We start from the raw sequence: 10,234 nt of genomic DNA, 5'->3' as shown, positions 1-10,234 counted from the left end.
TCTTGGTAGAGGTGCATACAGCTGAGGTGAATGAAGAAGGGGAGAGGCAGCACAATCTTATGAAGACAAGGGGGGTTAGGCAGGCCTTTGCTCCAGAGTCCCTGCTCCTCCTTGGTCTCCCCAGGTTTCCCTACCCATACTTCCTTGTCCACTCAGTGCCCAGCACCCAGAGTTCACATTTTCATCCAGTGGGTAGCAGATGGGGAGTCTCCCACATCCCCCAAGACTCATCCCCATTCATATACACATAACACGGTCACCACACTCCTGTTAATGCTCACAGGTACACCTTAGTATATACACATTCTCACGCATTACTGTGCACGCAGGCCCACCAAACACAGGATAAACATGGTCTCATTCACACAGACCCACTGAAACATTTCCACTCACACAGACACATGGCCCCGCACACATTTGCATACCTGTTTACACTCAACCCTTCAATCCTGTTCACAATAATAGATCACAGTACAACAAAGCTTGTATACTCTGCCTGTACTTTCTCGGGTATCAGGTGTGTGTGTGTGTGTGTGTGTGTGTGTGTGTGTGTGTGTGTGTGCGCGTGTGTGTGCGCGCGCGTGTGTGTGCGGCACCATTTTTTCCTGCTGCCCCTATCTAGTTATCTGTCCATCTTCCACTCTCCCACCCCAGCCATGTCTGCCTCCCTCCTGGCAGCAAGGCTGGGGGAGGATGGGCAGGCCTGGTCTCCATGACAACCAAGGACCCTCTACCCTGGGAGGAGAAGGTGCTGGAGGCAGTGTTGATTTTTGCCCCCTTGCTCCGAGTAGGGCTGGGGGTGAGGGCAGTGGGGGATTGGGGAGAGGAGGGGTGGGATGACCATCTGGGCCTGGGAGAGTGCAGCCATGGGCACTGCCCCAGTACTCCAGAACGGCAGATGGGCATCGCGGTGCCTGCGAGGTACTGGGAGGACAGAAGCAGCCCAGTGTGGCAGATGGAGGAGAGCCCCCTCCCCCAGCTCAGTCCTCCCCCGACAACCTTATCTCCTTGAGCACCCTCAGATCGGACTGATTCTGGAAAAGCCCCTTTCACTGCTCCTTTTCCAGGACTGCCAGTCCTGAGAGGTGGAGCTCTGCTAGAAGTGCGGGGGAGGGAGAGCCCCTTAAAGCAGCCATAGTTCATGTACCCTAAAGGTGTGCCAGTCCCTTGGGGAACATGGATCCCCATTTTGGATCCTATTCCTGGGCGCCGGTGGGGGTAAGTACTCTGGTTGTGCCATAGATGCCAGTTTGTGCAAACCCTACAACAGGGTGAGGAGGATGCTCTGGTTCCCAGGGGCACCTCTGGGGTGTCGTCCTTCCCTCACATCGAGTCCATTAGCGAGAAGGCGGCTTATGCCTGGCACCCTGCCCTCCAGGTCCTGAAAGCTGCCCTGAAAGGGAGGGCTCTGGGGAGGCAGCTGGCGGGGGCCGCCGACCAGCAAGGACCGGGAGGAGGAACGCGGGCTGTCTGCGGGCGACCATGCTGGGAGAGCGAGGAGGCTTCCCGCCGCTGATCCCTCTGCAAGAAGGAACCTGCGGGTCGCTGCAGGGCGCGCGTTTGGCTGATGGCCGCCGGCCCTTCCGTCCACGGAATTTGAAGCCCTGTCTTGGCCAGCGGCCCTCAGCCATTGACCGAGCGCAGCAAGTTTCCAGGACCTGCCCGCCTCGGCCCTCCGCGAGACTCCGCAGACGAGGCTCTCAATGTAGCTTCTCCCGTAGCTTCTCAATGTCGGCTTGCCGAGGACCCAGAGTGACAGATGCCCAGCACCACAGTCGTGTGTGCGCACGCGCGCGTGCCGCCACGCGTTCCGATTTGAACCCCCGAGTTCATAGGATGGGGGCCTTCCGCCCTCTGGTGGGCACTCTGTGGAACTGCACACCCCAGAATGGGAGGCAGGTGAGAAGCAGGGGACGGCGCCCCTGCGGCCTCAGGCTCTCAGGGTTCGCTGACCAGCGGAGAAACAGAAGCCCAGAGAGGAAAAGGATCAAAGACAGAAAAGGCCTTGAGGGTCATCTTGTCACCAGCGACTTTGTTTCCTGTGTCCCCCTGCACCCCCGTCTTGTCTTTTGAGCCCTTCTTATGGGCCCTGGCTGGGGTAGTATCAGCTTTGCCCTCCCCTCCTCCCGAGGTAGGCAATCCACCCGCGCACCCTGTCTCACACGACCCCCCTCTCGGCTCCCAGGACCGCTGTGACTGCCTCTCCGCAGGCCCCTTCGGTCCTCTCACCTCTCTGCAGCCCGGGTGGCCTTCCTGAGCGCTAACCGGAGCCCATTCCGTTCCGGCTAAAGCCCACCACCGCCTCCTGTCTGCCAGGCCCTCGGCGTGGTGGTCCCACCTCCCTTCCGGCTCATTCCCCACCCTCACCGAGTTGTCACGGAGCACCGAATCCTAAAGAAGTCCCCGGCCCCCGGCCCAGGGGAGGCTGTTTCTTCCGCATGGACTGAGCTTCCTGCACCCCGAGGCCCATCTGAGAGCAGACCTCACACCTCTCCTCTCGTCCCCTCTCCTCGAGCCTACTGACCTTTACCCCATATGGCAGGTGCAATAGATGCTTATTGTTGCTGCAGCAAATCACCACCAACCTCTTGGCTTAAGAACAACACATACTCACTGTTTTACAGCTCCAGAGGCCAGAAGCCCAAAATCAGTCTCACTGGGCTGAACTCAAGTTGTCAGCAGGTCTGGTACCTTCCGGAGTCTCATTATTCAGCTCACCTATTCAGGTCTCTGTTCAGTAGGTGAGGTTCAATCCATGCTTTCAGAGTGCAAGAAGGGAGACAGGTCTTAATTTTCCTAAGCCAAACAGACCTCTATCAAGGCACTTCAGTGTGTACTTTTTCCCCACACCACCAAAAATTTCTCCACTTCTCATCAGACACTGAGTGGGTGTCCCACAGATTTAACTAAATTCTGACACTATCTGTCTGGAGTTAGTATCAGATCCCATAGGTTAAGGTCTCCGTCCTACAAGACTGCTCCCTCCCTCTTCAGACAACAGCGTCAAGTCGTGGATGTCACTTCTGCTTCTGACCGGCTGGCTATAGCTCGGGGGTTCCCATGACCTCCTCCTGGGGCTTGATTAATTTGCTAGAGCAGCTCACAGAACAGAGAAGCATTTTCCTACGTTTACCAGTTTATTATAAAGGATATAACTCAGGAGTAGTTAGATGGAAAAGACGCACAGGGTAAGGTGTGTGGGAAGGGGCGTGGAGCTCCCACCCTTTGAGCACACCACTGTCCCCACATCTCCAAGTGTTCACCGGCCCGGAACCTCACCCTCTCAGGTTCTTTGCGAGTGTTTGTAGAGCTTGATCTGCAGCCCCCCATTCCTGGAGCTCAGCCGGTGAGTCTGAATGTTCCAGTCCTCTAAGCACTTGGTCTTTCTGGAGACCAGCCCCATCCTGAGGGTATCTAGACCCCCGCCCTCCCAAGTCACCTCATTAGCCTACACACAGGTGTGCTCAAAAGGGACTCCTACTGAATGACAGGACACTCCTAGTACTTGGGGATACCAAGGTTTTTAAAAGCTCTGAGTCAGAAATGGGGACAAAGACCATAATATATTTCTTTTTATTCCCCAGGCACCAGCAAATTTGTTGGCAAGAAGTTGACCAGGGTCTTCCTGAAAGAGACGACAGGACTGTGGATCAGGTAAAGCTAAGTTTATTAGGCCTTTTTGCAGGAAGGGAGAATCTAATTGACAGGCTCGTAGAAGTTTCCAAAATGGGTAAGTCAGGGAAGAATGTTGATAGGGTTTTAGGACCTGCACTTGCTTAAAGCAGGCAGCAAGCTGGTTGGGACTGGGGAGAATTGACAGAGTTTTGAACTGGAGGGCACAGGGACAGGAGGATCTTGAAGTGAGCCTTGATGGTCTGCCTGTTGGGGGCCTGTTCGGTTAGCTCGCCATCCTACCGCTCCTGGAGCACATAACTGAGTTTGTTTTTCTTGGTCTTCGACTGACACAGGGACAGGAGCTGTCTCAGCTTCATTTCTCACTTCATGAATGACCCTATCAGCTGCATCAGGTCACTGCCTGGGGCTGCCCCTGCCTCCCTGAAGAGGGGCTGCAGAGAGCAGACTCCCCTCCCAGGCATAGTCCCACTGCAGGGATCCCCCCGAGGCTGTGAGGTCTCCCAGCTTATGACTTGTCACCCAGGGCTCACTGAGGCTGTCCCCTGGTTCCCCCAAGCCCTGGTTGTGTGTGTGGCCTGGCCTCTGACTTGCCCCAGCAAGACCACTGCCCACTCTGGCCCTCAATGTCCACAGGCCACCTTTTGTGAGACCAAGCCCAGTGCAGCCAGTAGCCTCACAGGGATTCTCAGGCTCTGTATGCACCATATCTTGAGGGCAGCTCACTAAAATGCAGACTCCTGGGCCCTGTCCCTAGAGATACTGCTTCATCAGAGTGCGAGTGGGGCCCAGGAATCGGCTTAAATAAGCACTCTAAGTCATTCTGATTTGCTGTTGGGGTTGGGGGTATCTTCTGACTACACTTTGAGAAAGGTGGACCAGAAGTTGTGTAATGAATGCATGTGTGTAAATCCATTAGAGGCCCTTAATCCACACCCTGTCCCACCGTGCAAAGGAGCCCTAAACAACCCCAGAGGCTGCCACTGAGCAGAGGAAACTTTCCTGTTTATTATTTTTTCTTATGCAACTGCTCTAGGCAGAACAAAGCATAGGGTTATATATACATTAAAGTATTAATAGAATACCCTGCCACTTTTAACTAGCAGGGGTGTCGCTGAATTATAATTGCTCCTTGCCCCTCTGGTGTACTCTTTTGGTAAAGCACAGACACATGTTACACGTATCTGCCTACCCACCCCCTTATTCTCAACATGCACAATGGCATCCGGCATGTGACGTGCTTAGTAAATATTTACTGAAGGGAACTGAAGGTGACACAGCAGTGGAAGAGAAGCATGCTTACTCCTAGGTGAGCTGCACCAGTCTCTTCCTCAGCCATTACCTCATTTTATTTCTCACAATGCCTCCATGTGGTGAGTATCAGGACCTGGAGATAAGGGAACTGGGCTCAGAGAGGGGAATTAACTTGTCCAATGTCACACAGCAAGTCAAGGCAGAGCTGGGATTTGCTCTAACATCGTCCAGCTGCTGGCACCTCTCCTGTAGCCACCAACAAGGAGCTAGGAAGGAGGCCAGTGGCCCAATATCCTCCTCTCTCTTTTTTTCTTGTAAACCACGTCCTGTCTGGAGACCAGGGGAAGGCAGTTTGCTTTCACCTTCCCACTCCGCCCTTCCGGCCATCCAGAGCTCCAGCGGAATGCCTGGGCCTTGTAGGCGCGGCAGCAGGAGACAGCTTCCAGAGAGGCTGGGGTTAGTCCGGAGATGCGGTATGCATGGGGCCCCCACTGACCTCACAAGGTACCCCAGCAAGGGGATGGGGGGCCAGCCTCATCTGTCACTTCCCTTGCCCTCCCCCAGGCCTTTACGGACCCCAGATCACTGACCAGCCTCTGTGAAAGTTTGGGGCGTAGCTCCCATTGATGACCCCACCCAGCTTTCTTCAGAAGCTGGGTGAGCCCTGCCACCCCTGTTCCCTGCAGAGCTTGGAGACACGTGAGCTCTGCCCATTCCCTGGGGGCCCAGTCCTGTCACCCCATCTTCCTTCCTGCCACTCACCCCTTATTACTAGGCATCATGGGAAGATAGTAAAAATGAGTGGGCTTCCCTTCTTCTGTCTTTTCCCCTTTCTTGGTCGCTGAACCTCCTGCCTTCCCTGTGGGCCGAGCCAGGCCCTGCAACTCAGACAGAGGTAGGCGGGCCTCCTCTTTCTGAACCCTGCCCTGCTCTGTGCCAACCTTTAACCTCTGCTCTAACAGCTCCAGACCCTCTCCCTACAATGCTCAGATCACCAGGAGAATGGGGCGGATGTGGCCTTGAGAGCGACCTGACTCACCTTGACCCCTGGCCTTCAGCACTGACCCTCGGGGGGGCCCCAGCCCCTGCGCCCCTCCCCCCAGACTCCGCCACATGTAATCAGAAGGGCGTCAGAGAGAGGAAGGGGCCATGTCCCCACTGCCCTGACTGCTCAGAGTTGGGGAAATCAGCAGGAGTGAGACAGAATCCACTGTGGGCAAAGTCCATCTCTTGTTTTCTTCTGCGGTAATGAAATACCACACAAATGGCATCAGGAAGGAAAACTGAACCCCCACCTCACATGGGACCGAGCGACCTGGGCCGCTCTCCCAACATCATGCACACAGATCCCTGCAGCCAGACACAGGATGGCAGCCCAGGGTAAGAGGTGGGTGCGTCTCCACACCCCGGGGTGCCCCTGCCTCCCCTCCCCACCCCAGTGAGGACTGTGCTTCTGTCACAGACTGTCGGGGCCACCTTGAGGAGGGAGTGCATTCATTTCTCAGTCCATCCCTTTGCTCATTTGCCAAAACAGGGGCCTGAACTAGAACCTTCTCCAGCTCTGGGGGGAGGGGCAGGTGGGGGAGGGGAATGCGTGGTGTGGAAAGCACACCTGGTTTGGGACAGGAAGGGAGGCCCAGCCTCCATCAGCCCTGACTTCCTGGCTCCCTGGATGGCAAGTGAAGTCACCCAGTGAGGAGGCCATGCCACTAGGGTTAGGCCCTGGTCAGTCAATACCTGGCCTCTTTCCACCTCTCAGAGGGTCCTCGAACAAGCTGGGCGCCATAGGGCCACTGCACTTCTGCAAGGCACTCCCAGGCACGCTGACCCTCCCAACAACCTAGGAGGGAGTGGAGGCAGTCAGAGCATCCAGAGACGTCAGCCTGGGGCTCAGGGCCCAGGCGCTCACCCAGGAGGAGAGCAGAGGCTGAGGGGCAGAGCCTCGCAGGGGCTTCCAGTGGGCCAACAGGCTGGGGGGCCCTCAGCCCACGGGCAGCGGGGAAACCGCAGCTCACCTCTCAGCCTCAAAGTCCTACCCACCCCTACGGCAAGAGATCTGTGGCTGCGAGCCTGGGGGGAAACCACAGATGCTCTTGGGGACACAGGTGGTGCCACGGGGGCCTTCCCAACACCTTCAGCTTGACCCGCCTGAGGCTGGGCAGTGCAGGAAGCCCCCGGCCTCCAGCCCTCACTGTGGAGCAGGCTGGGGCGTGCAAGCACCACAGATGGCCAGGGTGGGGGAGCCAGGCCCAGGGTAGGGGGAGAGGCCCTGGAGAAGCACAGGCAAACAGCACGCCCCTGACACGCGCACATGCGTGGGGCCGGCCTGGCAGAGGACGGCCGGTGCAGCCGCCCCATCTGCAGCAACAGCACAGGGCTCTCCATCCTCAGACCGGAGCCCCGGTGTGGGTGGGGAGCAGGGGGGGTTCTGCTTGGGAGTCCAGAGGTGTGGGCCCGCTTTCTCATTCCGCCTCCAATTAGCTGTGTGACCCTTGGCAAGACAGCATCTGGGAATGTTCAAGTTGGAACAGACTTCGTACAGAATCTAGTCCAGTGGTTTTCATTCCTCTGTGCACATTGAAGCCACCAGGGGACTTAAAAAATGCAGGTGCCTGGGCCCCACCCCAGAGAATCTGCTCTATTTGGCTTGGGGGCAAGGCCTCAGCATCTGTATTTTTAAAAAGCTTCCCAGGAGGCGTTAATGTGCCCTCAGGGCTGAAGCACCTGTTGTCCAATCCCTCCTCTCGGTTAGAGACATACCCCTGGGTTTTGTACCTGATACTCAGACAGGCCTGGATTCAAATCCCAGCTCCGCCGCTTACCAGCTGTGGAGGATGGCCTTGTCTGACCTGGGCCCCAAACCCTGCGGAATCTGGGGGTGAGCCCTGGTTTTCAAGTACCTTACCTGTCTGCTTACTCAGCCTCTTTGAGCCTCACTCTCCTCACCTACAAAGTGAAAGCAATACTTTTTTCCTAAAACAAATGAGAAAATTAAACCAAAGGATGCAGCTGCCCAGCACATGGGGAGTGGGCAGCAAATGGTGGGCGGGGAGTAGCCGCTGAGATGGAGAGACTGCCGCTCTCCCGCAGGGCAATGGTGACTCCGTGTGGGAGCCGGGAGCACCCAGGGGCCCGGTTTGCATGTGAGCCGTCTTCTCCCGGCAGCTCACTGCCCTTTGGGGCCCACTGATTTGCAGAGGGGTGGGGGGGCTAGACTCACCTTTCCCAGGAAGGCCTTGGGCTTATGAAACAACAGGCTCTTGATTTCCAAAAAGACTTTTTTTGGCTTATTAAACTTTTTTTTTTTAAAGTAGTATCTGTATATTGTAGAAAGTATGAAAAATTCAGAAAATTATAGAGAAGCAGGAAAAGACAAAACAAGATAACCAAAACAAAACCAAAAATCCAAAGTGAAAAATTTATAGCCAGTCAAGGTTTCACTTTGGTATATTGCTTTTAAATTTCTTTCTTGGCAATTTTCTCGGCAGAGCTGAGTTTATACCATTAAGGCAATTTTGCATGATATGAGTATTTTATCTTGTGTGTATTTCCCCACATCATTCATTTTTTTTCAAAGATCTTTTTGTAAAGGCCTCATAATGAGGGACCCTGAATTTCATATGCATCACCCTGTTGTTGAATAGTGAGATTGTTTCCATTTTCCCACTTATGAACACTGCCATGAGGTCCATCTTTGTACATAAATCCCTTTCACATCTCTGCTGTTTCCTTAGGACACATTCCTAGAAGAGAAATTACTGGGTGAAAGTGAATGAACATTTTCCAAGCTACCGGTTCTCAAGTTGCTCTCCAGACACATTTACCAATTCTGTCCCCAGTGTGAGCAAATTCACTCCCGGAACACTGGCTGTCATTGGATATGAGGATGTTTTGCAGTTTGATAATCATTCCTTTGATTTGTAATAAAGGTGAGCATCTTTTTCCATCTGTTTCCTAGTCATTTTCTAGTGGAGCCTTCACAGCTCCTAACCCAAGACTAGGGTCACACAGGGTACAAAGGGGTCATGTTAGCCCCTAGCTCTCCCTGAGTGTGGGGGAATTCAACAATTCTATAGCCACTACCTCGCCCCAAAGACCAGGGCTGACTCCTCATGTGGTTTAACAGAGAATTTGGTTTAACAGGGGTGTTTCACCAGGAACAGAATCAAATGCCCCAGCCTGAGCAATGGCAGTCCTGGGACCTTAGAGTCAGTGCACTTCTTCTGCTAGGTCTGCAAAGACGGAGGGGCCTTGGCTTGAGTGCTTCCTGGGGGAGGAGATGAAGGTCTGTTCCAGCCCTGGCAGCCACAGGTTCTCCAGATGGGACTCCCTGGCCCCTGGTAGGCATCTCCTGGCCTCTTGAGGGTTTTGCTTGGGGCCGTTGGCAGAGCCTAAACGTGATTTCTGCCCAGGATTACACCCACCTGCTCCAGGTCCTGAGGCACAAACCCCTGGTTGGTCCTTCCGACAGTTGTCACTGAGTCCAGGCTCCTTACCTGCCTCCAGCCACTCATCCCAGCTCCCCAGATGTGACTGATGGCATCACCACCGGCAAAGCCAAAATCTCCATGTTCTTTGACTTCTCCCTCCTTCTCCCCATATCCCAGCAGTACCAGAGCCCGATCAGTCCATCTACTGAGCTCCTCCTGTCCTATCTTCCACCCGGCTCTTCTGCGTGCCGTACTACTGGCAAGCCTCCAACATCTTCCTTGTCCCCTGCAATCCATCCTCCCTTTGGAACCAGAATGACCTTTCTAGGATTCCAGTGTGACCCAGCCACCTCCTGCTTATAACCTTCCATGGTTCCCTATTGCTCTCAGGCAGACATCCAAACTCCTTTCCATGGCTTGTAAGGCACTGCATGGTCTGACTCCTGCCCTGGTCTCCATCCTCATCTCTGACAACAGTCCCTTCACCACCCCAAATCCTCACGGCACCTCATATGAGGCACAAAAGTGCAGGGACCCCTCTGGCTTTCTGGCCTTTGCCCAATCCTCTGTCCCTTTGCTGGACTCACTCCTACTAATTCTTCAAAACTCTGCGAGGCACCACTTCGTCCAAAAGCTTCATCCTCATGGTAGTTTCCCGTGGCTGTTATAACAAATTACCATGAACTTGGTGATTTAGAACAACACAGATTTATTCTCCTACAGTTCTGGAGATGAGAAGTCTAAAATGAGCCTTCGGGGACTAAAATCAAGGTGTGGGCAGGGACGCATCCCTTCTAGGGGATTCAGGGGAGAATCTGATCTTAGCTGTTTTTGCCTTCTGAGGATGCCGGCTTCCTTGCTCGTGACCCCTTCCTTGAATCACTCCAACCTCCTTATGTCACCATGTCTCCTGTGTC

The 10,234-nt window shown here is 54.6% G+C and overlaps 1 long non-coding RNA gene across 2 annotated transcripts; it reads left to right on the top strand.

The window, feature by feature from the left end:
- The first annotated feature begins 3,582 nt into the window (after positions 1 to 3,582).
- On the top strand, positions 3,583 to 8,831 carry LOC118970849 (uncharacterized). 2 transcript variants are annotated; one of them, XR_012120926.1, is made up of 2 exons: positions 3,583 to 3,654; positions 8,622 to 8,831. It is a non-coding gene; the product is annotated as an uncharacterized lncRNA (long non-coding RNA). The 2 variants fall into 2 exon arrangements; XR_005059002.2 differs by lacking the exon at positions 3,583 to 3,654 and adding an exon at positions 6,010 to 6,274.
- Positions 8,832 to 10,234: the final 1,403 nt, after the last annotated feature.

The sequence above is a fragment of the Manis javanica genome, chromosome 8 (assembly GCF_040802235.1).
Source record: "Manis javanica isolate MJ-LG chromosome 8, MJ_LKY, whole genome shotgun sequence".
In the NCBI taxonomy this organism is placed as follows: Eukaryota; Metazoa; Chordata; class Mammalia; order Pholidota; family Manidae; genus Manis; species Manis javanica.
Note: the sequence above shows the minus strand (reverse complement) of the source record. Positions and strands in the feature narration are given on the sequence as shown.